The 27,797-nt window shown below is 46.4% G+C and overlaps 1 protein-coding gene and 1 long non-coding RNA gene across 2 annotated transcripts in view; one reads left to right on the forward strand and one right to left on the reverse strand.

The window, feature by feature from the left end:
* Window positions 1–27,797, reverse strand: part of LOC135981634 (uncharacterized) — a 69,653-nt gene that overhangs the window by 20,769 nt on the left and 21,087 nt on the right. The gene's annotated exons all lie outside the window — the stretch shown is intronic.
* The window catches only part of HIVEP1 (HIVEP zinc finger 1), a 240,716-nt gene continuing 230,780 nt past the window's right edge, over window positions 17,862–27,797 (forward strand). The window contains exons 1-3 of the mRNA XM_065584976.1: window positions 17,862–18,214; window positions 18,646–18,989; window positions 22,130–22,287. The gene's annotated coding sequence lies outside the window, so the exon portion shown is untranslated. The remainder of the gene's footprint in view (window positions 18,215–18,645; window positions 18,990–22,129; window positions 22,288–27,797) is intronic.

Genomic DNA, 27,797 nt, shown 5'->3' on the forward strand with positions numbered 1-27,797 from the left:
TGGATACAAACACCAAGTAACAAAACAATTATACTGGAATCAGAAGACTCTTGTAATGGCAGATGAAAATTAATAGAGATCAAGAGAAGAATGAGACACGATTGTATACTGTCACTGACTTTATTCAACATTTATAGCAAGTGTTTGATTAAATTAATTGAAGAAACGGAAGAAAGTATTAAGATGATGGAAAAATGGGTGAATAATATTCACCATGCAGATGTCACAGTACTGCTAACTGATTCAGAAGAAGGTCTAATGAAGTTAATGGAGATTTATATATAAATATGCCAAAGAATATGGTCTAGACTTGAATGTGGCCAAGATCAAAACTATGGTGGTATGCAAGGATCCTGGGAAAACATGCAAGGTTCCAGCGAATGACACAGCAATACAGTAAATGAGAAATTATTGCTACTTCGGAAGTATCATTATAGAAGATGATGATGATTGGATACAGAATTCCAGCACCAAAATAGCAAGAGCAAAAGAAACATTCTGGAAGAATAAACATCTGATGAAAAGGGACATAAATCTGCAGACTGAATTCCAACTCTTAATTTAACACAGACCAAATGTAAGTTTATTGCTGAGAAACATGGACATTCAAACAATCTCTAATAAGAAACTACAATCTTTTGGATGATGGTGGTGTTCTGAAAAATTCATGGCTTGACTGAGTAACCGACGAAAAAGTCTTGGAGATGACTGGAATTCAGCAAATGCTAGTCAGAGATCTGATGAAAAGAGATTTAATTTGCAGGGCACATTTTAAAGGGTTCAGCAGGCAATGCATGTTTACAGCCAGTGAAAGGGAAAGTTGATAGCAGAAGAACACGAAACAGAAAAAGATCTTGCATGGACAATGTGGTATCCTGGATGGATCAAAATGACTATTCATCCACAAATTGATTAATAGAAGACTGTAATGAAGGGTCTACCATGGTGGCAAACCTCCAGTAGTGGAGATGCATCATAAGAGTGATTTTTTGGGTACCTCCGCTTTTAGGTGTCCAACTTGAGAAAGCTTAAAGAGGCCTGATTTTCAGAAATTGCTGGACCATTTAAGGTGTCTCAAGTTAAGAATCCAAAAACTTTAAACACCCAAAATCATTAGTCCTTTTGAAAACCTTGGCCATGTTGTACACTGAGCAGTAGTCTTGAGTGTCTCTTCTTTTTGCAGGGCAAGTTACCTTTTCAGCAGTGTTTTTATGTGTATTTTTAATGCAAATTAACTTGTTTTATGGTACAGTCATGGAAAAGAGATATTTTTAAGAGCTTTTCATGGCAGTATACTAGATTAGCATTTGTGAGATAAACAGTAACAGCACGTCAGAGCAGATGCAGTCTATCAGTTTAAAACATAGTTGGTCTCAGAAAACATGCACTGAATTTAAGCTTTTATAAATGTATGTACATGTTAGTGTGTACGGCAGACAGCAATAAACCTTTAGAAGCCATCATTGTCTTTTGGTTAAATATAATATGGTTCTCACTGCATTTATGTGATAGATGATAACAGAGCCTGTAGAGCCAGGTGGTCTACTGTGCGTATCTGGGTGCTCTCTAAAACAATGGGGTTTTGACCCTCATCTAGGCAAAATAAGAAGCCATCTTCCAGGGCAGAAATCCCATTCACATGGTGCTTGGGGTCCCTACAATGTGTGGGAGCAGCCCACAGTAGTCAGCAGCAATCCAACATCTCTGCTCCAAAGCCTTTTCAGCTGTTGCTGCTACACATGTAAGTGCCTCCTTTTCCTCCCTTCTCCTTACTCTCAGATGTCTACTCCACTCCTCCTCCCTGCTCTGAGTGCTGATGGTGTGCAGCAGGCACAACTAGTAAAGAATAGGGAAGGAGGCAGCTGCCTTGTTTGGAGAATTCAAAACCTGCAATCAGGGCCAAATCTTCTCCCTGACTCACAGCCCAAGTAAACAGGCTTTTGCAGAGAGGCTCCGTGGTGGGCAGGCGAATGAGAGTCTACGCTACACAAAGAAGGAATGAAGCCAGCCCACAGCATGGCTGCACAGCTGTATGGCTGCTATGCATGGGACAGGAGATTAGCTGGTGGATCTACATAGCCATGAATCCACTGGCAATGCTCTGGTGCTCCCAGGCTGCTCCGGAATGCTCCCTCTGGCACATAGTTAGAGCATTTGTAGAATATAATTTCAAGATGTCTCCGTACCTTCTCTTATTATGCACAGCAAAATAATACCAGATCCACTATGTTCAGGGCCTTCCTCTGTCCCTATTTGGGCCAGAGGCTTTGGTCCTAAATGAATTAGCAGTAAATGACTTGCAAAATAGTACTTAAGTCTGCATACCTCATCATAGTCTTCCAGTCTCTTTTATGTGGGCACTGGTGCCAGGCCACATTACTGAGAATTGGACTCTCTCACACCACCATGCTATATATTGATGGACCATGAGTATCCAAGGAAGGCTATCAGCTCACAACCCTTTGAGGGTGAAAAATCCAGTCAACATAAACAATCAGGCCACTTAATTCAGAGATGGCCTTGCTTGGCATGTAGCTCATGGGCTGGGAATATGACGTAGGCAGTTTAGTTACCTGTCAGTGATCAGCTGCAAAATTAGTTTGTATTTGCTTCCCAGCCCTTGCTGCAACTCCGATTTCTTTGAGCTTTTCAGATGAAGCCCATCAATCTTTTTGAGTACTAGGCGATATATGAGGAATAAGGCTCTCCATTTCCTCTTGTCACCCACTTTGCAATCATGTTGCACTGGTGTAAATGGCTGCATAAGTGCAGGGTTGAGCTGGTCAATACATTTTGACATTTAAAAATTCAGTGACTTTATTTGGGTCCAAATTTCAAATTCTGATGAGGCTGGGGAGGGGCAGGGAATGAACCAAATATCTGACAAAAATTATATCCCATTTTTGACCCGCTATGGAACTGTTCAAAAGATTTCAGAATTCAAAATGTTAATGAAAATTTTCATAAAAATTTAGACATAAAAGGGAATAAACTATTGCAGAAGGTTGGACCCATTTCTCAACTAGCATTGTAATGCCTGGCAACAATAAATCGGGCCCGTAGACATGAATCTCTATTGCCAAGTCATTCTAGAGCCAAGTCACTGGCAATAGAGCACTCCCTGGGTTGTCTGGACAGAGTACCTACCAGTTCTGCTAGTAAATTCCTTTTCTAGAATCAACATGGAAAGCAAATTTGTTTAAAAACATGAAGTTTTTCAGTTTTTTTGAGGTGTTTGCCTGGTTCTGTCTTGGAGCTCTTCCTCTAACCTAGCACTGTACTCTGTCTTGGATGTGTCACATGCATGGATGTCAGCCAAATATCATTCTGTTCCTTTGTCGGACTTGGTGCTGTGGCACTGAAAGATCCCTGCAGGGCTGGTGAAACCTACCTGTGACATGGTGGCTTCCCACTTAGGGTATGTCTATACAGCCTCCGGCAGCGAGCCTCAACGGGGTCTACAGACTCTGGCTAGCAGGACTCACTTTAGCAATCTCAAAACAGCTGCACAGACAGAGCTTGAAGTTGAGGCTCTGACTGGAGCTTGGGCTTTGAAGCATACCCCCTCCCTGGGCTTCAGAGCCTGAGCTCCAGCCAAATCCGCAACTTCAAAGTGCTGCCTGCACAGCTGTTTTGAGAGTCTGCCGACTTGGGCTGGCAGGCTTGCTCGTGTGGGCAGTGTTGACATACCCTTGAAGGCTAGAGGGCTGGGGCCAGCCAACCCTTGTTGTTAATGAGGCACACTTGAGCAGGGATCAGTTGATTCCCCTATAAAGAGCAGCAGGAAGTTGCAGAGAGGTTGCTGGGAGTGAGTAGAGTCTGTTGGGCAAGTGAGACTATAGGCAGGAAAAAGCCTGGGAGTGAAGGATAAATTGATGAAGTTGAGGAGGGATCTGAAACCTTTATTTTGAATGTCTGGTTAATTTAATCAATCAGCACCAGAGAATGAGGTCAATGAACAAGAGGATTTGTGTATTATTGAAGGGGAAACTGAGGCAGGGGCTGCCTTCAGGGCCACCCAGAAGCCATAAGAGGGCATGTAGGAGGCTGCCCTATGACACTATCAAAGAGCAAACATTTGGAACTGCCTCATTCAGGAGATACTATGGGCATTGATCGATATGCATACTCACTATGTGTGGGAACTTGAAAGAAACCCATGTCCGCTTTGAGATGATGTCAAGTAGAATAAGCAGCATTTCTCTTGCTGTCTCTTCATGACTTCATTTTAGTTTCCTTAAGTCCACACAAATGCACGCCTGACTTGTAAGGTTTCAGAGCTAGCTCCATAGACACAACCTATTACACTCACTCTGGTGTTTTCTCTGTCCTCTCATTTGTTTCCATTCTTATTAGCCCTTTTCTGCAGTTGAGAGATTGAGACCATTATTCAGCCTGGCTGACACCTCCCAGCTGAGTACCTCCATTCAGTGTGATAACTACAGCTTTTCCATGCAGGTGATGTTCTTGCCTGATTTGCCAAGGGCCCTGGATTATTTTCCTGAGAACTTGTTTCTGGAGCTATTCTGTCACAGACCTTTCGGCAGCCACCAATTGTTGACCTTCATGCTGTCTCACCCGGTTCAAAAATAGCTCTACAAAACATGGTGTATAAAACACCAGCACTTTGTGTATTCTAGCCCTCCCTCTGTTGCTCTGACTGGTTGAGCTAAAACTGTGATACCAGCGGCGGCAAACAATGACAAAAATGTCTTGGTATATGCAAGGCCCCTAGAGTGGTAGCATGTATAATCTGTTTCCCCATCTATAATTGGGATAAGAATTGCTAACCTATATCACATGAGTGTTGTGGGAATTAGTTAATGTTTAAAGCCAGTGTGATAGAATTCCAAGAATTTTTATTATCACCTTCTTTAAAGCTTGAAGTTAATTCTTCTTTGCCTCCACTCTTGTCCTTTTTTCTTTCTTTTTGTAATGGGATTGGCATGGATGTGACTTTATTTCTTGCTTACTTCCATCTATGTGTAAAGGATCCCTAGTGGATAGAGCACTGGCCTGGAGCTCAAAAGAACTGGGTTCTCTTCCTGGCTCTGCCATTGTGCTGCTGGGTGAACCTTAGACAAGTCACTTTGCTGCTCTGTGCCTCTGTTTCCCTTTCTATAAAATGGGGATAATGAAGCTTAACCCCCTTTGTAAAGTGCCTTGAGCTCTACTGACAAAAACTCTATATAAGAGCAAGGTGGTATCATTAGTATTATAATTAATTTTGGCATCATTCTGAGAATTGTATATACAACAGAGGAGGCCTAATTCATTGAGATTTGTTGTAGGATTATGCCAACATTAACACTGGCACAGGCTGTGCTGTAGGACTAGGTGGGGCAACACACAGCAGATACAGCCTCACTTCTGGAGGACTGTTAGGTGCCGATCTAACCCGATCTGGGGGTTGTGAGTCCAGGAAAAGGGCAAAGTGTGTTGTTTTAGTATTGGGATGAGGTCTAGCGCATCGGGCACTGATGCAAGAGGAATAAAACCGGGGTTCTTTTCCCAGTTCTGCAGCAGATCTGCTGTGTAATCTTGAGCAAGTCTCTCCGCCAGTCTGATCTTCTGCCTTCCCTCCCACCCTGCGTCTGTTTAGACTGTGAGACCTGACTGCACAAACCAAGTTAGATGCCTAGAAAACCACTGCAATTCACAAGCCCTAGGTTAGGTGCCTACACTCCCTATACTGTGAATGGGGAGAGACAGGCACCTCGAGGGTATGTCTACACTGCATTTTAAAAAACGCAGCTGGCCTGTGCTAGCTGATGCAGGCTCACGGGGCTAAGGAGCTATTTAATTGTGGTGTAGATGTTTGGGCTCAGGATGCAGGACCCTGTGAGGTGGGAGGGTCCCGGAGCTCAGGGTACAGCCCAAGCCCAAATGCCTACACTGCAATTGAACAGCCCTTAGCCTGAGACCCACAAGCCCGAGTCAGCTGGCACAGGCCAGCCGCAGATGTAGAATTGTGGTGTACCCTTAGACTGCAATTCACAGAAGCCAGAGTGCTAGGCAGGGAGCCACCTAAGGTGGCTAATGGGACATACTGACCAGAGGGGTGTGTACTAAGCCCCACACCCACTTGGAGATAGGCACCTAGGTTCAGGCTGCAGGGAGACACCTATTTCTGCTAGCAGTTATCAGCTTTGAACCCTCTCCTGGAGTTGAGCCATTTTAGTAAGAAGCTGGGGAGAGGAAAAGGACAAGGACCTCCCTTGTAACTCTTCAGCCCAGTGATTAGGGTATTCACCTGGGATAGGGGAGACCCCTGGTTTAAAGTCCCCTGAGGGGGAGAACAGGGCTCTGCCACCTCTCAGGTGAATGCTCTAATCATTTGACCATGGGCTGTTCTGCTGTGGGGCTCCCACTGTCTTTCCTGTTGAAGCTGTTCAACTGTGAATAAATAGAGATATTGGAGCAAGAGGGCTGCCAGGCAACACAGTCATTCTGTTTCATTCTGGCCCAAATGACTGTTAGACAGTGCACCCAAGCAAAGAGGTTTCCCAGCAAATAGTCCACATGGCCCATTTTACCACCAGTGCTTCCTTCTCTATGATGGAGTATATATTTTCTTGAGGAAATAGCTTCCTGCTTATATAAAATATAGTGGGTGGTCTTCTCTATCAATCTCCTGTAAAAAGACCTATAGCCTGGTGGTTAGGGCATTCATTCAGGAGGTGGAAGACCTTGGATCTAGTCTGCCTGCTCCAGTGACTCTCTAATTATTTTTGCACAGTGGAACAATTTCATCAGAAGAGACTGACCCTTCTCTGCACCCCACTCTGTTGCTATCCTTGGTCCATGCAGACCCACAGTTCAGGGGTGCATCTGCAGAGTTCACCTCCCACCCTGGGTGGGGGGTAAAAAGGCATCTTACTCCCTTCACTGGCCACCCGCTCACCGCTCTTGCTGCGCCCCTCCACAGCCACTGCCCCACTGGCCACTCATCATACCCGCTGCACGTCAGTCTCTCAGTGACTTTCAGCTCTTTTGCAGGCTGGGCAGAAACATTACCCCCTCTCAAGTGATTTCAGCTCTCAGTGATTTTAGCTCTTAGCAGGCAGGGCAGAAACACAGTTCTACCACAACTGGTTTCAGCTCTGATTGAACAATTAAATAACAAAAAGGGCTCCTAAGGAAGCTTATTTAGCTCTATTCTTTGAAGAACAGGTCAAGCCAGTCTACAGAGAAAGGGGAGCAGTGTACAGCCACCTAACCCAGACACCAGAACTCCTGTTCTCACCCCCTATTTTCATAGAGCTCTGACATTCAAGCCCCTGCTTAATGATGTTCTTTCAACTGAGGGTGTCCCCCCTCATTTGGGAAAGACTAAGCACAGTCCTGCTTTCCTGTATTCCTACAATAATTACAATATTGGTAATCATATTTCACTACCCCTGTATTCAGTACTAAGGTCATTTGTACCCAACACCAGCCAGAGTTGATCCTTTGACACAGCTGTAAATGATGAATATGTAAACAGAGCAGAAGCAAACTGTATTTACATAAACATACCCATAGTCTTTCCCCTCCCAGTTAGCTGTCAGGGAAGCATTCATTCAGACCCTGCTTACATCCACATACTTGCACTAGCCCCGTGACAGCTAGCATGAGTATGAATAGCAGTGTAGCTGTGGTAGCACAAGGAGCAGCAGCAGACACATGGCAGAGCTGTACTGAGTACAAATCCTCCTACAAATGATAGGTATGTACTCAGCTGCTGCCCATATTACACTGCTATTTCTACTCACTGCTACATGGCTACACTGTGATTTTGACTCGTGCAAGCTCTGATTGAGCTAGTGCAAATGTGTGTGTAAGCACTGGACTCCAGGGTTGGTGCAAGGATATTTTGCGCCCTAGGCGAAACTTCCACCTTGCGCGCCCCCCCCCCCCCATAACATTGGTTCATTGAGGGGCAAATCCCAACGAGCCTTTATAGACCCCAGGGGCCAGCCGTGCCCAGGGGCTGCTCCCCAGACCAGGTTCTCCCTTTCCCGCCCCCTGAACTCCCCTGGAGGGTGCATAGCCCCCCCGCGAGCCCTCCCCACCCCACCCCAGCTGCCCCCGCCTCGAGTCTACTCACTGGCTTTGCCGGGCTTGGGCCGCTGAAGCAGCTCGGCAGGGAGGAGCTGCCTTCTGGGGGCTCCTGCAGCAGATGCATGTGGGCAGAGGCCCATGTGCGGCCCCCCCCCCCCCCCGATTCCCTCTCGCCGCGCTTGGGCTCTGCGGCTCCCAGCAGTGTGAGCCGCCGCTGCCCCTCCCGGAGCAGGCTCAGGGCCCCATTCCCCAGCGGAGGCTCACATGCCCGGGAGCTGCAGAGCCCGAGCGTGGTGAGAGGAGAGTTGGGGAGCACACAGGGGCCTCTGCCCGCATGCATCTGCTGCAGCCTGCAAGAGCCGCCTGGGGGGGGCACCAGACCGCAGTCTTGGGCAGGAGAGGGGGGGGCACAGCTGCTCCCCGCTAGCGGCACCGCCGCCTTTGCAGGGCTCCTGCCCCCCTGCTCTGCACTGCCTCCTCCATGGCTGGGGCTCACTGCCCCAGCAAGCCGACGCTCTGGCTCTCCGGTGCCTCCGTAAGGCGGCTCCTCCCTGCCGAGCCAGGGCACCGTTTTTTGGCGTCCCCAGGGCCATCCTTAGGATTTACGGGGCCCTATGCAATATTATTAAACTCGTTCCCCTATGCCCGATGGCAGCCTGAGCTTGCAGCCCGGCAGGGGCGGAGGCGGAGGGACAAGGCAGAAAGAATAACAAGACGCCTGGACCGCCTTACGGTGGCGGAGAGTCACAGAGACTCCTGTACCATTTCCCTCACACAGAATGGACATGCAGAAGGTACCTAATTAAAAGCACTAAATTTGGGAATAAAAAATATCAGTCACAGGTTTTTTCATATGCCCTGAAGTTTGTTAGACATTTATTTGCAAAAACTTTGTAGTAAGGGTAAGTCAGCTGTCTTGCTGAATACAACATTAAATATTATGGAAACATGATGCAGCTCTTCTCTGTTTAGAAATACTGATTAAGAAAATGTAAAACTGATTTTATATTTTAAATATACTCTTAAGCCTTTGTTGCCAGCACAGAGTGCCCGAGGCAAAGCAACAGCGGGTTCGTTGCCCGGTGTGCTTCGCGCCAATAAACACACCAGGGGGAGAAGCAAACAAAGTTTATTTGGGATCCCAAAGCGGTGCAAGGAGACTGGCAAGTCTCAAATCAAGCACATTAACAGGAACAGTTTTTCTTCTTTTATACATTTTGCAGTTAAGCCTCACCCCCCCCCCTTTCCCCTCTAGCCCTCCCTTTCTCCCCCCCATTCCTCCCCCTACCCCTCCCGTCCCTGGTAATAGTTAAGTCATTCTTGGCAGCTATAAGCCTAGCTTGTTAGTAACTTCTTTAAACCGTTATCTTGTCCTTTTTCCCTTCAGCCAGAAACATGTAGGCCTCATTATTACTGCTTGAGCAGGGGGTTGCACACAGATAACTGGTTGCTTACGTATTCCAATTGCACCTGGCTTTTGAGGTTGATTAGAGTTTAAACATGGAAGGATAGAGTTTGGTTCACTTAGGCCTAGTGCAGGAAGCTTCATTGACACTTAGTGGCCTTCCACCCTCCCAAGTTACCTAGGGTGAGGCCTAGTGACGTCAACAACTCCCTCCTTTGAGAATACTCAACAAGCTTTTGGCTGAGTTTTCTCATATTCTGTGGACAAGATATGATTAAGTGCTATGAAGCTGGGGTTTTCAATGAGAGGGTATGCCGGGATTTTTGAGGAACGGGGGGCACAAAGCTTACGGAGGAGCTTTTTAAAACAAGCAATTAGGAGGAGGGTGACCAGGCACAGTACCACACCAGTGAGGAGGAGACGCACAAGGCCACCCCCAAGTCCTCCTAGGTTGGGCAACCAACTTCAAAGGGAATCGAAAACTGTGGGTTTCCTTTCCTGGGCCTTCCACTGCTTGAAAGCCTGTTTGGCCGACAGGACGTGCTTGTTAATGTCCTGTGAGTTTTCCGGGACATAAGTACAACATTCATTCCCAATAAGGGCACACACCCCGCCCTGGGAGGCTAAAACATAATCTAAGGCCTGTCTGTTTTGCAGGGACAGCAACCGGAGCTGGTATAGCTCTGAGTTTTTTTTATGGCTAAGGTCTTATTGGCATACTTGGTGAGAAACACAGAGAGCCTGCGATAAAATTGGGTTAGCCGTTCCACCCCATAGGATGGGAGGAGGATCATACCCAACCTGTCTCCTTCCTTAATGGGCTCTGAGGTGACATACAAAGATTAACGCTGCCTGGGGCCGCCAGGGGTTGTCCCTTAATGCATACTGGGATTCAATGGTACAGTTTTGTGACAAGGGGGTACCCGAGGTATTTCTTCCCCCTACTGAACCATCCCCAACAGATATCTGACCAATTTTGGGGAACTACCCCTCAGGGTAACCGTGCTGCGTGGTGCGGGATTTGGGAGCATACTCAGCAGTTAGAGAGGTTAAACTCTTGGGCAAAGCAAACCTTCAAGGACTCATATGTGTTTGTTTCCAAGTTAGTAGGGATCCCTTTCCATCCCACATGTGCCTGGGGGGAAACAGGAGGTAACGAAAGGAGTGTCCCTATGGCAAAGAGTACCACTGTGGCAGACCCTGGACCTGAACTCATGCTGGGCAGGTGACCCTAGGGCCTAACAATTACAATTCCCCAAATACCCACAAAATATCAATTACCAATAGTAGGCAGATTAAAAACAAAAGGACCAGGCCACCAGGTTAGGCCGGCCCTGTGAGAGTAAACACAACCAACGCTTAGAGTTTTCACGGGGAGTGCGCTGCGACTGTCCAAAGAGACCACAGGCCATTCCCAGCAGATCTTATTGTTTTTTTGAATAACAGTTTAAGTCCCAGGTCATCGCTGGTAGTCCTTTTCCGTAGGCTGGACGGTCCACTGTTCAGGAGCGGGCACTGCCTTCAGACGGGAGTGATGAATCCAGTTCTTGTGTCCCTTGACCTTTGCTGCTGTGTGGGAGACCAGCAGGACGGTGTGGGGTCCCTTCCACTTCTCTTGGAGAGGCTCGTCCTTCCAGGTCCGAACGAGAACGGAATTGCCTGGCTGCAAGGAATGGACAGGGGCATCCAGCAGGAGAGGCTGCAAATCTCTGGTATACCTGTGGAGAGAACAGAGAACAGCAGACAGAGAGCACATGTACTGAGATAAAAAGCCACACCCCATTTCCCACTCCCCTGCCAGAACCGGTGTACCGTTCATAGGCCATGCCCTTCCAAACATAATCTCGAAGGGACTGAGCCCTAACCTGCCCTTTGGGAGAGCGCGCATGTGGAGCAAAACAAGGGGTAGAGCATCAGGCCACTTAAGGGAAGCCTCTTGTCACACCTTTGAGAGGTGCCGCTTAAGTGTTTGATTTGTGCGTTCCACTACTCCACTGGCCTGCAGTCGCCATGGAGTGTGGAGCTTCCAGGGGATTTGCAGGGCATTTGATATCTTTTGAACAACTTGGAATGTGAAGTGTATTCCGTTGTCAGATTCCATCCACTGGGGGAGTCCGAAGCGGGGAATGATCTCCTTGACAAATTTCAGAGCCACCGTTTTGGCAGTGTTGTTATGGCATGGGAAGGCTTCAGGCCATCCGCTGAATCGATCCACCAAGATGAAAAGGTATTTGAATCCTTGGGTCAGGAGGAACTCAGTAAAGTCTATTTGCCAAACCAGCCCCGGGCCTGGGGTAAGTTCCAGAGTGGCTGGTGGCACTGACACTCCAGCTCGAGGGTTGTTCTTTTGGCAGACTAGACATTCAGCCTGTACCTGGGAGGCCAGGGGTGTAAGAGCCTCCCTGCCAGCGTATAATTCTTTGTTTCTTCACCAGGGTCAGTTCTTAATGTCTTTTGTAGTCAGGAATTCCTGGACTTTGTGGTTTCAGTGAAGCAAGTGTTCCTTCTTCTCTTTTCCTGAAACAGTGTGGTTCAGCATCATACAGGGGAGAGGTTACTAGCACATCACCCTGTCTTTAAATAGGCTTATCATCAGTCGGAGAGTCCTCCCGAGGTGGAGGGGTCTTTTTACAGTGAGAAGCCTGGGTCCAGGTGGGCAGTCCTTGGTACTTCACAGCGGTGTTGGTGGTTAACAGGACTTGGAAAGGGCCTTTCCAGTGTGGAGCCAAAGCAGTTTTTCGTTGATGGACCTTACGTAGACTCAGTCTCCTTGTTTCAAAAGTTGATGTCCAAGTCTCCCACCCTCATGTTTACTCGGAGTTCCGGGGGCAGGATAGTCCATCTTCCCTGACACCCCTATTCTTGATCCTCCGCTGCCATCATAGGGGTACCTTCCCTTTCGGAGCACTCATTTTTCCAATGTCCCCCCTTCCGGCATCTGGCACACTGGTTGCGACCCAGACGCCTTTCCTGTGAGCCAGGGCGCCCACGTCCATGTCCTCTCATTCCCCGGCCCCTTCCACCTTCCTGGAATTTTCCCCTGCCACTGGCCTGTACTGCTGCGACCATCATTTTCGCTTGCCTCTTTTCCTTTTCTTTAGACACAACCTGATTACGCTCCACCTCAGACAGCAGGGTCCGCATAAGGACATTACAATCATCCCAGTCAGGCTTACAGCTAGCCAGGCACCCTTCAAAGACCGAGATAGACTTGCTTGGGTTCGTAGAGAATTCCCCTGCCTGTGCCTTAAAGGCTGCTAGGTCCACTGGGTTAAAAGGCACATGGGTGTAAACCTGCATAGTAGTGGCCTGATTCCTATCTGAGCCATGTCTGGACACCACAGTCTCAGTGATCAACGGATAAAATTCCACCGAGGGGGCAATCTCTGGGACCTGAGACACTTTGTCTTTATATGGTGGGGGTGTGATAGCCGAAGGGGACACCGGACCTGCCATTACAGCTGTGGGGGGGTTCTGGGGACTAACAATAGCTACTACCGAACCTGTCGGAGTCAAATTACACTTTTGCAAAATATCTAACCTATCTCTTAGCAACATAAACAACTGTACATACATATGTTCATTCCATTTACCCGTTTGCTGACAAAACAGAAGTAATTGAAGGATCGTATTATAATTAAGTGATCCTTCCGGTGGCCACCTTTCCTTGTCCTCTAGCTGATATTGAGGCCAGTCTACTGTACAGAACCTTTTCAGTTTACTTTTAACCAACGGATCCGATCCAAACACTTTCCAGTTCACCAGAATGCATTCCAAGGGTGTACACCTTACCCTGCCTGCCATACTCTGTCCCTGCCCCATAGGGAGACACTGGGCGTCCCCAGGTCATAACAGGTAGACACTGGGCGTCCCCAGGTCAAGACAGATAAAGTCCCCACTGGACTGTTCCTACCTTATCCAAGGGTCCGGTTCTGCACCGTCGCCCTATCCACGGGTCCGGTTCCCCACCGTCGCCCACAGATGCTTCTCCACTACTCGAGCGCGTTGCACCGTTGTGCCCTCCGGGGTCGACCAAACCACGTCTTCGCCGAGGCCCCCGGTAAAGTCACCGGTGCGCGCTGGGCGTCGGTCGTCACCGCAATCTGTCGACCTCTGAGAGGGGTCCGGGCAAGGCTAAATTTCAGCCTCGAGCCCCACGTTGGGCGCCAAAACTGTTGCCAGCACAGAGTGCCCGAGGCAAAGCAACAGCGGGTTCGTTGCCCGGTGTGCTTCGCGCCAATAAACACACCAGGGGGAGAAGCAAACAAAGTTTATTTGGGATCCCAAAGCGGTGCAAGGAGACTGGCAAGTCTCAAATCAAGCACATTAACAGGAACAGTTTTTCTTCTTTTATACATTTTGCAGTTAAGCCTCACCCCCCCCCCCCCTTTCCCCTCTAGCCCTCCCTTTCTCCCCCCCATTCCTCCCCCTACCCCTCCCGTCCCTGGTAATAGTTAAGTCATTCTTGGCAGCTATAAGCCTAGCTTGTTAGTAACTTCTTTAAACCGTTATCTTGTCCTTTTTCCCTTCAGCCAGAAACATGTAGGCCTCATTATTACTGCTTGAGCAGGGGGTTGCACACAGATAACTGGTTGCTTACGTATTCCAATTGCACCTGGCTTTTGAGGTTGATTAGAGTTTAAACATGGAAGGATAGAGTTTGGTTCACTTAGGCCTAGTGCAGGAAGCTTCATTGACACTTAGTGGCCTTCCACCCTCCCAAGTTACCTAGGGTGAGGCCTAGTGACGTCAACACCTTCATAAAATAATCATTCCAGATTACTATATATTTAACTCACTGAAACAGACGTTATTTTAAATTAATCAGTCACAGAGGTTTAGTGTGTTCATAACAATGTTCATTGATTTTAGAAAAAGGGAACACTAATTTACTGTGTGTGATCTCCATAATACACATGTTTATGAAATTTCACCAACTTTAAAAAATATGTTTCCAAAGATTTTAGGCATAACAAAGGATTTTATATCTTACTAAGGTACTGATTTTGCTTAAAACTAGTTCATCAGATAGACAGAAGTAAAGAAAGGGAAACTCTTTGTCCTGCTATCTAGAAGCAAAGGGGTGTTGCTTCCTTCAATGGGGGGGAGGGGTGAAGAGGGGGAGAAGGGAGAAATGGATGGACAGAAAGGACAGGAAGACTTTAGCAGCAGCTTTCTTTTTTTTCTTTTTTTACTATAGTAATTAAAATGTGTATTTTAGATAAGAGTGGTCTTTTGAAGAATTTATTTAAAAAACCATATGTCTGAAGATCCACGCATTTAAGGCTAAAGATGATTGTGCATCTAAAAAATCTATGCAAGGATTTTTTAGAGATGTGATTTTGTAATCTTCACCAACTCACTAGTGAAATATTTTTAAAGCAAATTTTAAACTAAGGTCCTGTAGACTGACATGTCCTGAGTAAATATGACAGTCATGCACAACTGTTTTTGTCAGTACATTCAGAAATTGACAGTAGATACCTGGGGATGGGCAAATGTCTGTTAAATGTCTTAATTACCCCTTGAATGGCTCTTTAACAGTTTCAGTGTTGTGCTAATAGGTCTGGCAGGCTGGAGACTGTTTCTCTTTTAACTACTAGATCCCCTTCCCAGGAAGACTCAGAGCCTGCAGGAAGGGTCAGAACAGGGATAGGAAAACCAGTTGGGTGGACACTAAGACCCAGTGGTGCCCAAGTTTTCAGGTGCCCTACCCAGCTGCCTACGCCTGAGGATGGCCCTGGGTGCCCCCAATCACTTGCCGCCCTAGGCCACTGCCTAGTTCGCCTAGTGGTTGCACTGGCCCTGATGGACTTTCAGCCCTAGCTTATAGTATAGACATAGTCTTAGGCTGCTGAGTCTATCATCCATCTATCATGATATGGTTCATGAGTTGCATTAGATGGGAGCTAGGTGCCTAGAGGGAGGCAGCAGTATGCTCAGAGGCAGAAACATAGGTGCCTAGCAGGGCCAGCTCCAGGCACCAGCTGCCCCAAGCACGTGCTTGGTCGGCATCTTAGAAGGGGCGGACAATGTGTGGGTTTTTTTTGTTTTGTTTTTGGTGGTGGTGGTTTTTTTGTGGTGTTTTGGCCGGGCAATGTGGGGGGTGTTTCGGTGGCACGGCGCTGGGGGGTGGGGGTGGGGTTGGGCGGCGCGGCCCGGCGCTCCAGGGGTTTGGCCGGTGCGGCACTTGGGGGGGGGGGGGGGAGGGGCGGGGTTTGGGTGGCCCGGCGAGTCTCCTTCTGTGAGGCCAGAGAATCTGCTGACGGTTCAACAGCCTATTTCCTCCCCAGAGTTGCCCCCACCTGAGTGGAGTTCTCTCCTTTGAATTCCTCCTCCAGTGCTGGCATGATTTGCAGGTGCAGAGGGGTGGAGTCACTCCAGCCCAAAGCAGCTCCTTACCCCTTCCATGCTACTGTGGGGTTTATATACCCTGTCACTTACCATCTCCCTCAGGACCGGCACAGGGGTATATCCATTGGGATTGGGAGCGCCAATTTCTCATGTAAACAAAATCAGTGTTCTGGTGTTTCCTGCAGGTCTGGTGAGGCACCTGGCAACTATAAGACTACAATGACAGGTACCAGTACATTTTTCCTGGGTTAGTGCCTTTTAGCATACGCTGCCACCTGAGTGGAATGTGGTCTCTGTCCAAAAAAAAAGGATTTTCCCAACAATACTAGTGTAGTGCCCACTTTACCGCCAGTGCATCCTTCTCTATGATGGAGTACATTTTTTCTAGAGGAAATGGCTAGCTGAGGAACCCCTAGACCCAAGGCCAGCTACACTGGGGACCGGCCTCACCACAGCACAACGGGAACAAATATCGCAGCTCATAAAGGATTTCCCCGACGTGCTATCAACATGCCCGGGACGAACCAATCTTATGATCCATCATATCGCGACGACGCCCAGCCAGAAGGTGAGAGATAACCATCGACCACTGCCCCGGAAGATGTGGGCCACAGTATGACAGGAATTGGATACGATGCTGGAAATGGGCATGGTCAAGGAGTCGAAGAGTGAATGGCGCAGTCCAATCGTTTTGGTCCCAAAACCCGACGGGACCCCCCGATTCTGTATCGATTTCTGGAAGGTGAACGCTATTTCACGGTTCGACGCGTACCCAATGCCACGGGTGGAAGAACTCTTAGAAAGACACGGGGGAGTGAGGTATTTGTCAACCGTAGATTTAACCAAAGGGTACTGGCAAATCCTCCTTCACCAAATTCCCAGGAAAAAACGGTCTTCCCAACACCATTCGGTCTCTTCCATTTTGTAACCATGCCGTTCGGTTACACGGGGGGGCCGCAGTAACTTTGCAGCAGCTGATGAATAAGCTCTTGCTACCTCACGACCGATACGCAGTGGCGTATATAGACGACATTGTGGTCTACAGTAACAACTGGAAGGACCACCTCAGACACCTCACGGGGGTACTCCAGGCCCTCAGAGCAGCTGGACTCACCGCCAACCTGGCAAAATGCCATCTCGGACAGGAAGAGGTGACCTACCTCGGGTACATTGTATGGGGAGGGAAATTGCACCCCCAAATCAATAAGGTGCAAGTCCTTATGGATACACCCGCACCCAAAACAAAGAAGCAGGTGCGCCAGTTTTTGGGACTGGCTGGGTACTATCGCCGTTTTTTACCAGACTTTGCGTACATAGCTGCTCCCCTGTCAGACCTGACGAAGAATTCTCAGCCGCGACAGGTACAGTGGTCCGATCCATGTAGCAAGGCCTTCGGGATCCTGAAAGAACAGCTCATGTAGGAACCGGTCCTGCGGCACCCCGATTTTACAAAAGAGTTCATACTCCAAACGGACGCTTCAGAGGTAGGCTTAGGGGTCGTGCTCTCCCAAGAATGGGAGGGGGAGGAACACCCAGTACTGTACTTGAGTCGCAAACTATTTCCTCGAGAACACTACTCAACGATAGAGAAAGAGGCCCTGGCTGTGAAATGGGCTATAGACGCCCTGCGCTGTTATTTACTGGGGAACACCTTCAAATTGATCACTGACCATGCCCCCCTCACAGGGCCGGCTCCAGGCACCAGCTTAACAAGCAGGTGCTTGGGGCGGCCAAGGGAGAGGGACAGCACCTGGGGCAATTAGGGGGCGGCAGGTCCCTCACTCCCTCTAGGAGCGAAGGACCTGCCACTGAACTGCTGCTGCCGATCGCGGCTTTTTTTTTTTTTTTTCCTTGGGGCGGCAGAAATGCTAGAGCCGGCCCTGCCCCCTCAGATGGATAAACAGCATGAAAGACGCAACCCCCCGAATCATGCGCTGATACCTGTCACTCCAACCATATGACTTCCGTGAGTTTCATCATCCGGGTAAGGCTCACGCTAACGCAGATTTCTTTTCTAGACAGGGAGAGGCGGAAGGCAAGATGGACCGCCTCCGGGGGTCCTTCTTAAGCGGGGGGAGTGATGGGGTCAGCTTACCCCGCACTAACCCAGACTGGGTTAAGCCCCAGATGTTGACAGCGGAAGTCCCGCCTCCCTGGCAAGACTGGGCATTCTCCAAGTGCTCTAGCAGTATAAAGGGAGGGAGACTGGCTCATTCTGGGCTGGAGGCCACAGGGGAAGGACCTGCCAGAGAAGCTCCTGTGGAGGGCCAGCCATAGCCTTTGAATACACTGGGAATCGCAGCCGTCCACAGCCCGCCTGCACCCCAGCGACTGGAGGAGACCCTGGAGATGACTGGACCTGCCGAGCACAGGGGAATCGACATCTCATGGGAAACCTTATCACAGACTCAGGTAGGAAGTGACCCAGGGAGGGTGTCAGAGTGGTACCTCCCACCCAGGGAAACTCAGCGTGTTTTGGCAGGAACCCCCCGCTGAATCAGTGGCACGCAGCTACGCCACTGTTAGGGCCCTGGGTCGGGGCCTGGTGGAGTTGGGTGGGCCCAGGCCCCCCTACTGGGGCAGCCACTCCCCAGCACTTTAGACTATGGCCGCTAGGCCACACTGCCCTGCACCAAAGGGGGTGCTACAGACTCTGGCCGCTAGGCCGCGCTGCCCTGCACCCAAGGGGGCACTACAGACTCTGGCCGCTAGGCCACGCTGCCCTGCACTGAAGGGCTGCTTTATGGACTGTGACTGATAGTCCACGCTGTCCTGACCCCAGGAGCGTGGACCGTCACACCCAAATACATGACTTTGCAGTTCCCTATTTTATATTTCTCCAGATTAGGTGTTAGGCCGACATCTGTGAGGACCTGGAGCACTGCTGCAAGCTGCTTTACGTGGCTCTCCCAATCTGGACTGTAGATAATGATATCATCCAGGTAGTTGGCTGAATACTGCCCTTGCAGTTGATGTATCCAGTCCATTAGCCTCTAGAAAGTCTCCGTTGTCCCATGGAAACCAGAAGGCATGCTCCTGAATTGATACAAGCCAAAGGGCATGGAAAAGATTGTCCTCTCCTAGGAGTCTGGCGTCAACAGTATTTGCCAGTAACCTTTTGTGAGGTCTTAAGTGGATATATATCTGGCAGCTCCGGACCATTCTAATAGTTCACTCTCGGCATCAGGTAGGCACTGAATTTTGATGTTGCATTGAACTTTTGGAAATCAGTGCAGAAATGGGTCATGCTGTCCTGCTTTGGCACTAGTACAATGGGACTTCTCCCTTGACTAGGTGATTTCTTCCACCACCCCCAGGACCAACAGGACTCAGAGTTCATCCCACACAGTATCCCACATTTTACAAGGGAGCAGCCGCAGAGTTTCCCTGACCGGTTGTCCTGTGGCTGTTTCAATATGGTGGAATGTTAGATGGGTCTGCCCTGATAGGAGTGAGAATATGGTGGGAAATGAATCAAAAAGTTCCTGGGTCTCTTGTTCAGTCTGTAGACCTTATCCCATCTACATGGGCCCAGCAATTTGTGCTATGGGCACCTGGGGTCCTAATTCTGAGTCCAAAGGAAAAATCTTAAGCATAAAAAAGGATTCGGGGTGATGAGGAGCCCCTCCTGGTCTTTCCATGCTTTTAATAGATTGAGATGATAGAGTTGGATCTCTCTTTTTTTTTTTTTTTTTTTTTTTTTTTTTTTTTTCCTTCTTCTTCTTCTGCCCATGTCTGATCTCATAGCAGCTGATGGGGGCCCACCTGCCTGACTGCCTCAAAGGATCCCTGCCGTCAGGCCAATAATTTGGATTCTGAGACTGGTCACCTGGTTTGAATACTTGCAGCCAGGCCCCCTTGTTATAGGCCTTCTCTTGTACCCATTGTGCGTTTAGCAGGTTTTCTTTAGTGAACGCTCACAAAGTCTTCAGGAGATTTCTTAATAAGAACCTTTTTGCTGTTCAAAGTTATGCAGGGGGACTCTTCTGGCACACGTCCACCTCAGGATTGGAGAAAAGCAGAGATCGCCTTTACCCACCCCCTTCCAAGCTGTGCTGTGTGCTCCTCAACCACAGTGTAGGCTCTAGGCCTCAGAGGGGTGTATACTCACCCTTCAACGTATATGTATGAATGCCATATCTTACTGTCTTACTGACAGCTAAACATGCACATGGAGAGTAGACTTATACCTTTGAGCAGTAAAGTCAGTGAACTAATCCAGTGTTGACATTCAGGAACTAAAAACAACAGCTGTTCACCTCTTTCTCCACTCCAACACACTTTTTTATGCTTAAGATTTTTCTTTTAATAAAAAAAATGAATGGGCCTGAAAAGACAAATAAAAATAAACATCAGTACATACAAATCAAAACACATGAGGTTTCAACATCAGGCAAAGGGCTCTGAGAGGTTACTCCTGAATTGACTTGCTAAGAAAAGGAAAGTGCTGAATTGAAGAAGAGTGCAGATTTCTGCAGACAGATGTGTACAACATATGAGTTTGACAGAGATCCTTTTTTAAAATGAGAGGGCTATAAGGAAGTCTGTGACCTGAAATAAGGTGAGATGCATTTACTCAGGAAGATGTATCCATAGCAAAATTACTTTTGCAGAAATGTATCTCTTGAAATGTTCATTTTTAACTATTATTATTTTTTGCCTGTGTGTAGATCAGAAGAAAATCACAGATCGTATCCATTGAGAATGAGTCTACCTGCCCCTTAAGGCTCCTCAAGGCATTTAATATAGGAATCAAACTTTTAGTAGTCAGTGGAAGGAGCAGAAATATGCATGTAGGACCAAATCCTAATCTTCCTAAAGTTAATGGCAAAATCTCGGAGTTCAGTGGGACCAGACTTGGCCTTAATGAGCAACTATAAGCAAATTAGAGAGATGGTTTTTTAAAAAAATCCTGTATTTTTGCCTGATTAACTTTTCCCAAATGTTTCAAATATTTGCTGTTTTATTAATGCGTACAGACCTTGCCAATTGCACCCTAAGAAGGCTTGTCCAGTCATGCAGAAATCCACTTTACATACCTTGCCTTTGCCTCTCTGTGATTAGTTTGCTTTGAATTAAAAGTTTGATAGGATTACTAATTAAAAGGCAAAAGACTTTCTATTTTGTGATCATTGCAAAGCCTTAATTTCCTTAGAGGTCTAACAAATGCTGTTGACACAACACCAACCCTAGCATCTCAACCATACTGAAAAACTAGTAAATAGGCTAATGAACTTGCGTGGTAACTAGCTTGTGGAGATTGAGGGCTGGATTCCAGCCCCTTGTGCTGGTCCATGCAACATATAGATGGAGCATGCCTCAGGGTAGTTACCCCAGCACAGGTGTGTATTAGAGATGGCAGAGGAAGGGCCGGACCATTCTGCACTTAAGCAATTCCAGCAGTGGGGGAGTAAGAAAGTTGCAGAAAATTCAGAGTAGAGTCCAGAGCTGCTCTAACTTATGCTGTGGACTCCACTGGCTCCCAGAGTAGCCCAGCATTTGGGCAGCACCATGGTAGCTTACGGCCACATTTGCCCCCTTGCTGCATCTTTTGTGCTATGTCTCTCATGAGGTGCAGCACGGAAAGTGGCCCTGAGTGAATAACATAATCTCCTATTAACTACTTGTATTTACCTCTTTGGGCCCTGCTTTTAAAAGTTGTTCTGAGTGCTCTCAACTCCCATTAACTTGTGTGTGAATTGAGGGGAATGTACGTATTGGTTACTTCTCTAAATAGAGAACAGCAATGGGAGTGTCCTCAAAACACAAACACCCACACTGAAATGCTTTCCCATCTGTCTCAGTGTTTAACATTCTGTGATGTGGTGTGACACATCATGATATAGAGTGACTGATTACTGTAGAACAGCTCTGCAGATGAATGATTCGAGGGCCGTTGGGAAATCTATTCCATTCTAACACAGTGCCTTGTCACAATATAGTACAATCACATTAGATTGTCTCACACAACCGTGCAGAATGTTAAACATTAGGGAAGTGGTTGGGAAGCACCAGTTTGGAGTCTTCTGATGGGTGTTGTGATGTTGAGCTAACTCTAGGGAGATGCCAAGAAAGGTGCTGAGGTCATGCTGGATAACAAGTATCCCAGAGAAGATACTGACAGAGATTAGGTCAGAGTGCTGGAAATATCTCACAAACCTGGCATAAAGGCCTGCCTGTTGCATTTGTTCAATATCCGTTCTGAAGCACGTTAGCAGCTTAACATGTCTGTGAGCTGCCTTTTTGCCTAATTTGGTTCTCAGTAAGTAGGATGTTCTAGTAGTATGTCATCACTAATACATGATAATATTTTACTGTCTTCTCCAGGGAACTCAGGTGTATGACAATGTCAGTTGCTGTGCCCACATTTCAGACAAAGAAGAAAACAAGGCAACCACAAACAGAAAGGAGAAAGCTTCTAGATGGACAGTGGGAGGAGGATGCAAGGGAATAAGGTGAAACTCACCAAAGGAAGAGCATCTCAGGTAAAGACTCAACATGTTATGTGACACGTTCCCCATAACCCCTCCCTTGTAAATCAGCCCTGCTGACTGTTCTGACATTGCCTGTTTCCCTGTCAATCTGTGGGAGCCCAAAGGGGAGCAGGGTAAGATTTTAGCTGGATTTTCCTGAGCCAGGAGGAAATTCTAGCAAATGGAAACCAAAATGTCACTCTCCTTTCCCCTGCCTGTCTCTTTCTTCCTTTCCTTTCCCTCCCTTCCCATTCCTTTGCTCTTTAGTGCTTGTGTTGTCTTTTTTTTCTGTTCTCCCCTTATTTTTTGGAGGGGGGAGGGAAATAAAATATACATTTAAAAAGGAAAAGGAGGCCCTAACACACACTCAATGGGTGGCCAGGGGGGAGGCGAAAAAGAGAAGTTGAGAAACAACCACCATATATGACTCCTTAATTTTCTGCCCCAGCCTAGATGCAGGTTATAGCAGCCTCATGGCTTCTCTAACTTGCAACCGTTAGGTGTGGCCTCCAAGGAACCATATGTTAGCTGGGGATAGAAGAGTACAGTGATCTCCAGCCACTCCCCCTCCTTGGAAGCTGGAGGGAGGAGGTATAGGGACTGGCTATGCCTGCTCTGTGCCCTTTAGGGGCTCTCCCCATGCTAGGAACTCACGGCAGGCGGGGGGGGGGGGGGGAGGGTTGTGCGTGGTTTCTACTCCTTTTCTGCCATATAAATTGTGCAAAGGGAGTGGAACAGGACAGAGAATCTGCCCCAATGTATTGATTGCGCCCTTAGACAAATTATTTCAAAAAGGCCAGTTTAGCCCTCAGGCTGAAAAAGTTAGATGCCATTGTCTTGACGCAAGACAGGAGATAATTATTACATAAGAATGGCCATACGGGTCAGACCAATGATCTATCTAGCTGAGTAGCTAATCTTCTGACAGTAGCCAATACCAGGGGCTTCAAAGGGAATGAACAGAAGAGGTAATCATCAAGTGATCCATCCCCTGTCGCCCATTCCCAGTTTCTGACAGTCAGAGGCTCTGGATGCCAGAGCATGGGGTTGCATCCCTGATCATCTTGGCTAATAGCCATTGATGGACCTGTCTTCCATGAACTTATCTGATTCTTTTTTGAACCCCGTTATAGTTTTGGCCTTCATAACATCCACTGGTAATGAGTTCCACAGGTTGACTCTGCATTGTGTGAAGAAGTACTTCCCTTTGTTTGTTTTAAATCTGCTGCCTATTAATTTCATTGGGTGACCCCTGGTTCTTGTTACGTGAAGGAGTAAATAACACTTCCTTATTCACTTTCTCTACACCAATGATGATTTTGTAGACCTCTATCATATCCCTTCACTATCATATTGGCTCTCTTCCAAGTTGAGAAGTCCTAGTCTTTTTAATCTCTCCTCATATAGAATCTATTCCATCTTAATAATTTTTGTTGCCCATCTCTGTACCATTTCCATTTCTAATGTATCTTTTTGAGATGGGGTGACCAGAACTGCACCTAGTATTAATGGTGTGGACAAACAGTTAATTTATATAGCGGTATTATGATATTTTCTGTCTTATTATCTATCCCTTTCTTAATGGTTCCTAACATTGTTAGCTTTTTTGACTGCTGCTGCACATTGAGCAGATGTTCTCAGAGAAATATCCACAATGACTCCAAGATTTCTTTCCTGAGTGGTAACAGCTAATTTAAATCCCATCATTTTGAGTATATGTAGTTGGGGTTATGTTTTCCGATGTGCATTACTTTGCATTATCAAAGTTGAATTTCATGTGCCATGTTGTTGCTCCATCACCCAGTTTTGTGAGATCCCTCTGGATCACAGTCTGCTTTGGAATTAACTATCTTGAGTGATTCTGTATTGTCTGCAAATTTTGCCACCTCACTGTTTACCCCCTTTATCCAGATCATTTATTAATATGTTGAACAGCACTGGAGCCAGTACTGATTCCTTGGGGACACCACTATTTACCTCTCTCCATTCTGAAAACTGGCCATTTAGTCCTACCCTTTGTTTCCTGTCTTTTAACCAGTTACTGCTCCATGAGAGGACCTTCCCTCTTATCCCATGACTGTATACTTTGCTTAAGAGCCTTTGGTGAAGGACCTTGTCAAAAGCTTTCTGAACGTCCAAGTACACTGTCTCAACTGGATCACCCTTGTCCACATGTTTGTTGACGTCCCTCAAAGTATTCTAATAGATTGGTGATGCATGTTTTCCTTTTACAAAAGTTGTGTTGACTCTTCCCCAGCATATTATATTAGTCTATGTGTCTGATCATTCTTATTGTTACTATAGTTTAAACCAATTTGCCTGGTACTGAAGTTAGACTTACTGGCCTGTAATTTCTGTGATTGCCTCTGGAGCCTTATTTAAAAATTGGTGTCACATTAGTTGTCCTCCCGTCATCTGCTACAGAAGCAGGAATCACCAGATGGTGCTGCTACACATAGTCTTACAAATGCTTTTCCTTACTGTGCTGGCTCAACTCAGTCTTTGAAGAAATGCTGTATTGTTAGTTTTGTGATACAGTTTCTTTTTAGGGGGGCGCTGTTGTAACCAGCAAGGGAATTTGCTGTCTTCCTTATCTTCCTAACTACAGTCAATTCTTGGAGCCAAGTTGCTTTCTGGAAACTACACATTGGTGTTTGTGCTAAGATCTCCGCAAGAGGGAATTTACTGGATGTCATTTGTGAACCTCTCTGATGCAGAACTGGTGTACATAACAGTTACACCAAGAAAATACTCAAACTCCATGTGACTGATTTCTCCCCCAATCAGAAGCCAGCCTGATAGGAGAAATGGAGGGGCACATGGTGCAGTAGAATGTAGCTCAGGAGGGGAGGGTGTAGCAGTAGCTGTGCACAGGTTGAGCGCAGTTCAAAAGAAATGTACAGAACAGCTCAGCCACTCCAGTGGGGGTGAGAAGAAATGGAAAAGCTGAACGTGGCTTGAGAGGAAGAAGTAGCTGTTGGGGTTTTTCCTGTGTAACCACAATTGCAGGACCAGGAAAACGTGAGAGACATTTGGCATCTACCAGCAGTAAATTATCCTGTACATATAAATAATTTATTAATATTATTCACAACTATAAAAGCACCAGAATACCAGGCAGTAAAGGATGAGATGTATTTAAAGAATAACAGTAACCAACTTCGTCTAAGCACAGTCCCTAAACTCACACACACCATCTCCAGGAATATGTTATCCCAGTAAAAAGTTGAGTCCCTGGGATGGGCTCATCTAGAGGCGCATGCACAGCATAACTGAGACTATTCAAGGAATGCCACCTGCTGCACACAGTTGGAATGACTGACAGATTGGCGCTTATTCCATTTATTTTGTTTAGACCACATATTGAGCAAGGGACATTGGACAGTGTTCATAATGGGATAAATATTATCACAGAAAATGTTAGGTACACCCATTCTGTGTGCATGTATGCATGTGTATGTATACTGAAAAAATCAGTCTGTAATATGTGCATAGTTAGAACAGCTATGCAGCAGAACGGGCCCGAGCCAGTACACATTGAAATCAATAGCAAATCTCCCGTTTACTAATATTTGGAATTCCACTATTTTGTCTTTCAGTTGTAGATATACAAATATTATGTGTATTTGTATAAACATGCTTTCCCCCCTTAATTTACAGCAGTGACCGCTAAATACATTCCCGAGAGAGTTACCACTTGGTAACATTTGTGCTCAGTTTAGCTGTCGCCACTCTAAGTCGTCGTCTTTTGAAAATGCATTCCGTTCACTAGGATGTTTCTGGTCTGCTAAATATCTATGAATATTGTCAGAGGGAGGTAAAATGTGCTGTCTGGATCATACATTATTCAGCAAATATTCCTGTTTTTGTTGAATAATTTATTCAGCGAATTTTTTTCAAGGGTTCGACCAGCCCCAGCGCTGACATAATGGAAATGAAAGTCATGCTGCTTTCCCCCTGAATCTATATGCGACTGACTGCCAATGTAACAGAATGTTTTCTGTTTCATAAAAACTGATTAAATAAATCATGGAATGTAACTTCCTTTATCTCCAACAGAAAGTTAATGAAATTTCACTGTTCCCCATCCCCCCCGGTGGTAAAATCACTGCTTTATATTTCAGTCTGCAGACACGTAAATAAATCCAGGTATTTATATACATGGACAGTCACATAACCTTTTCAGGGAAAAGGGGCTTCCACAATTGCTCTGTCTGGTTGTATAAGGAAATTAATGAGCAATGCTCAATATGGTACAAAGTTAAAGGGAGAAAAAGGAAAGCAATTATAACTACTCTGCTGTAAAATATCAAATAAATTTAGCAATGTAGATAGCAAATAGAATTTAACCAGTATTTACTCCAAAATCTTGCAATGGATAATGATACAGTAGCTCAGAATATGATTGCTTTTGTCTCCATAGGGATCCATTTTATCGTGGTGCATGGACCATAAATAGTGCACTACAGGTGATATCTTACCTTCTACCCTTTGTAACCAGCTTTTCTAAGTACTATATGTATGTAACTTCTACTGGTCCCTGGTCAGGCAAAGGGCAAGCATAACAATAATACCACAGCCTGTCCTGTCTGAGCTGATTTACAGCACGGGTAAGTCCATCCCTAATAATAGAGCACTGAAGCCAAGGAGAACTGTAAGGCAGAACAGGGATTTAGAGCAGCCAGAAAGAAAGATAATTGCAAGTTGCAGCATAATTAAATCTTAATGTCAAGTGCAAAATATTTAGGAGCTGACTGGTATGTCCCAATGCCTATTTGCACAAAACACATGCACATTTCTTAAAGGTTTGGTTGACATTAAAACCAACAATCTCAAAATATAGTCCAGCTGTCGGGCCTGGTGCTGCAAGGTACCGAGTGCCCTCAATCTCTATAGACAGCATGGGAATTGGGGGTTCTCAGCAGCTTGCAGGGTCAGACGCTTATTTTGTACTGAATCAGTTACACAAATTGCATTCCAAAATGCTTGATTATTTGTCTCTCTTGAGTATACTAATACTAATATTTAGACAGATTCTCACCTGAGTTAGGGTTTCTTTATTGGCAAGATAAATTCCCTTGCCAGTGTCGTACTAAATTTCATGGGGACAGAGGACAGCCTTTTAATGTGTTATGTACAATGACTTCACAATGAGGTGCTAATCTGGATTGGGTGCACTGTAATATAATAATTTGTATTAAAATGTATTATGGTTAGTAATAGAACAATTATCACAATTAGAGATATACCTGGGACCCAGATTTTCAGATCTTGACTATCCCAAGGCTTTTGGGATGTTTGAGATATATGGGTCAGCTCATTATAGCAATAGGGATCAGGTGTGATGTTCAGATCTGGATTCAGATTCTGAACCCTTCAAAGTTAAGGGGAGGTTTGATCTTGGGTTAAGTTGCAAGCCCATCTCTATGGAAAACTTTTAAAATAAATATATATGAATGTAATAGAACATATTAGCCCTAATAATGGTTGGTTGCCAATTTAAATCTAGCTCAATTCATTAT

This window comes from Chrysemys picta, chromosome 2 (assembly GCF_011386835.1).
Source record: "Chrysemys picta bellii isolate R12L10 chromosome 2, ASM1138683v2, whole genome shotgun sequence".
NCBI lineage: Eukaryota > Metazoa > Chordata > Testudines > Emydidae > Chrysemys > Chrysemys picta.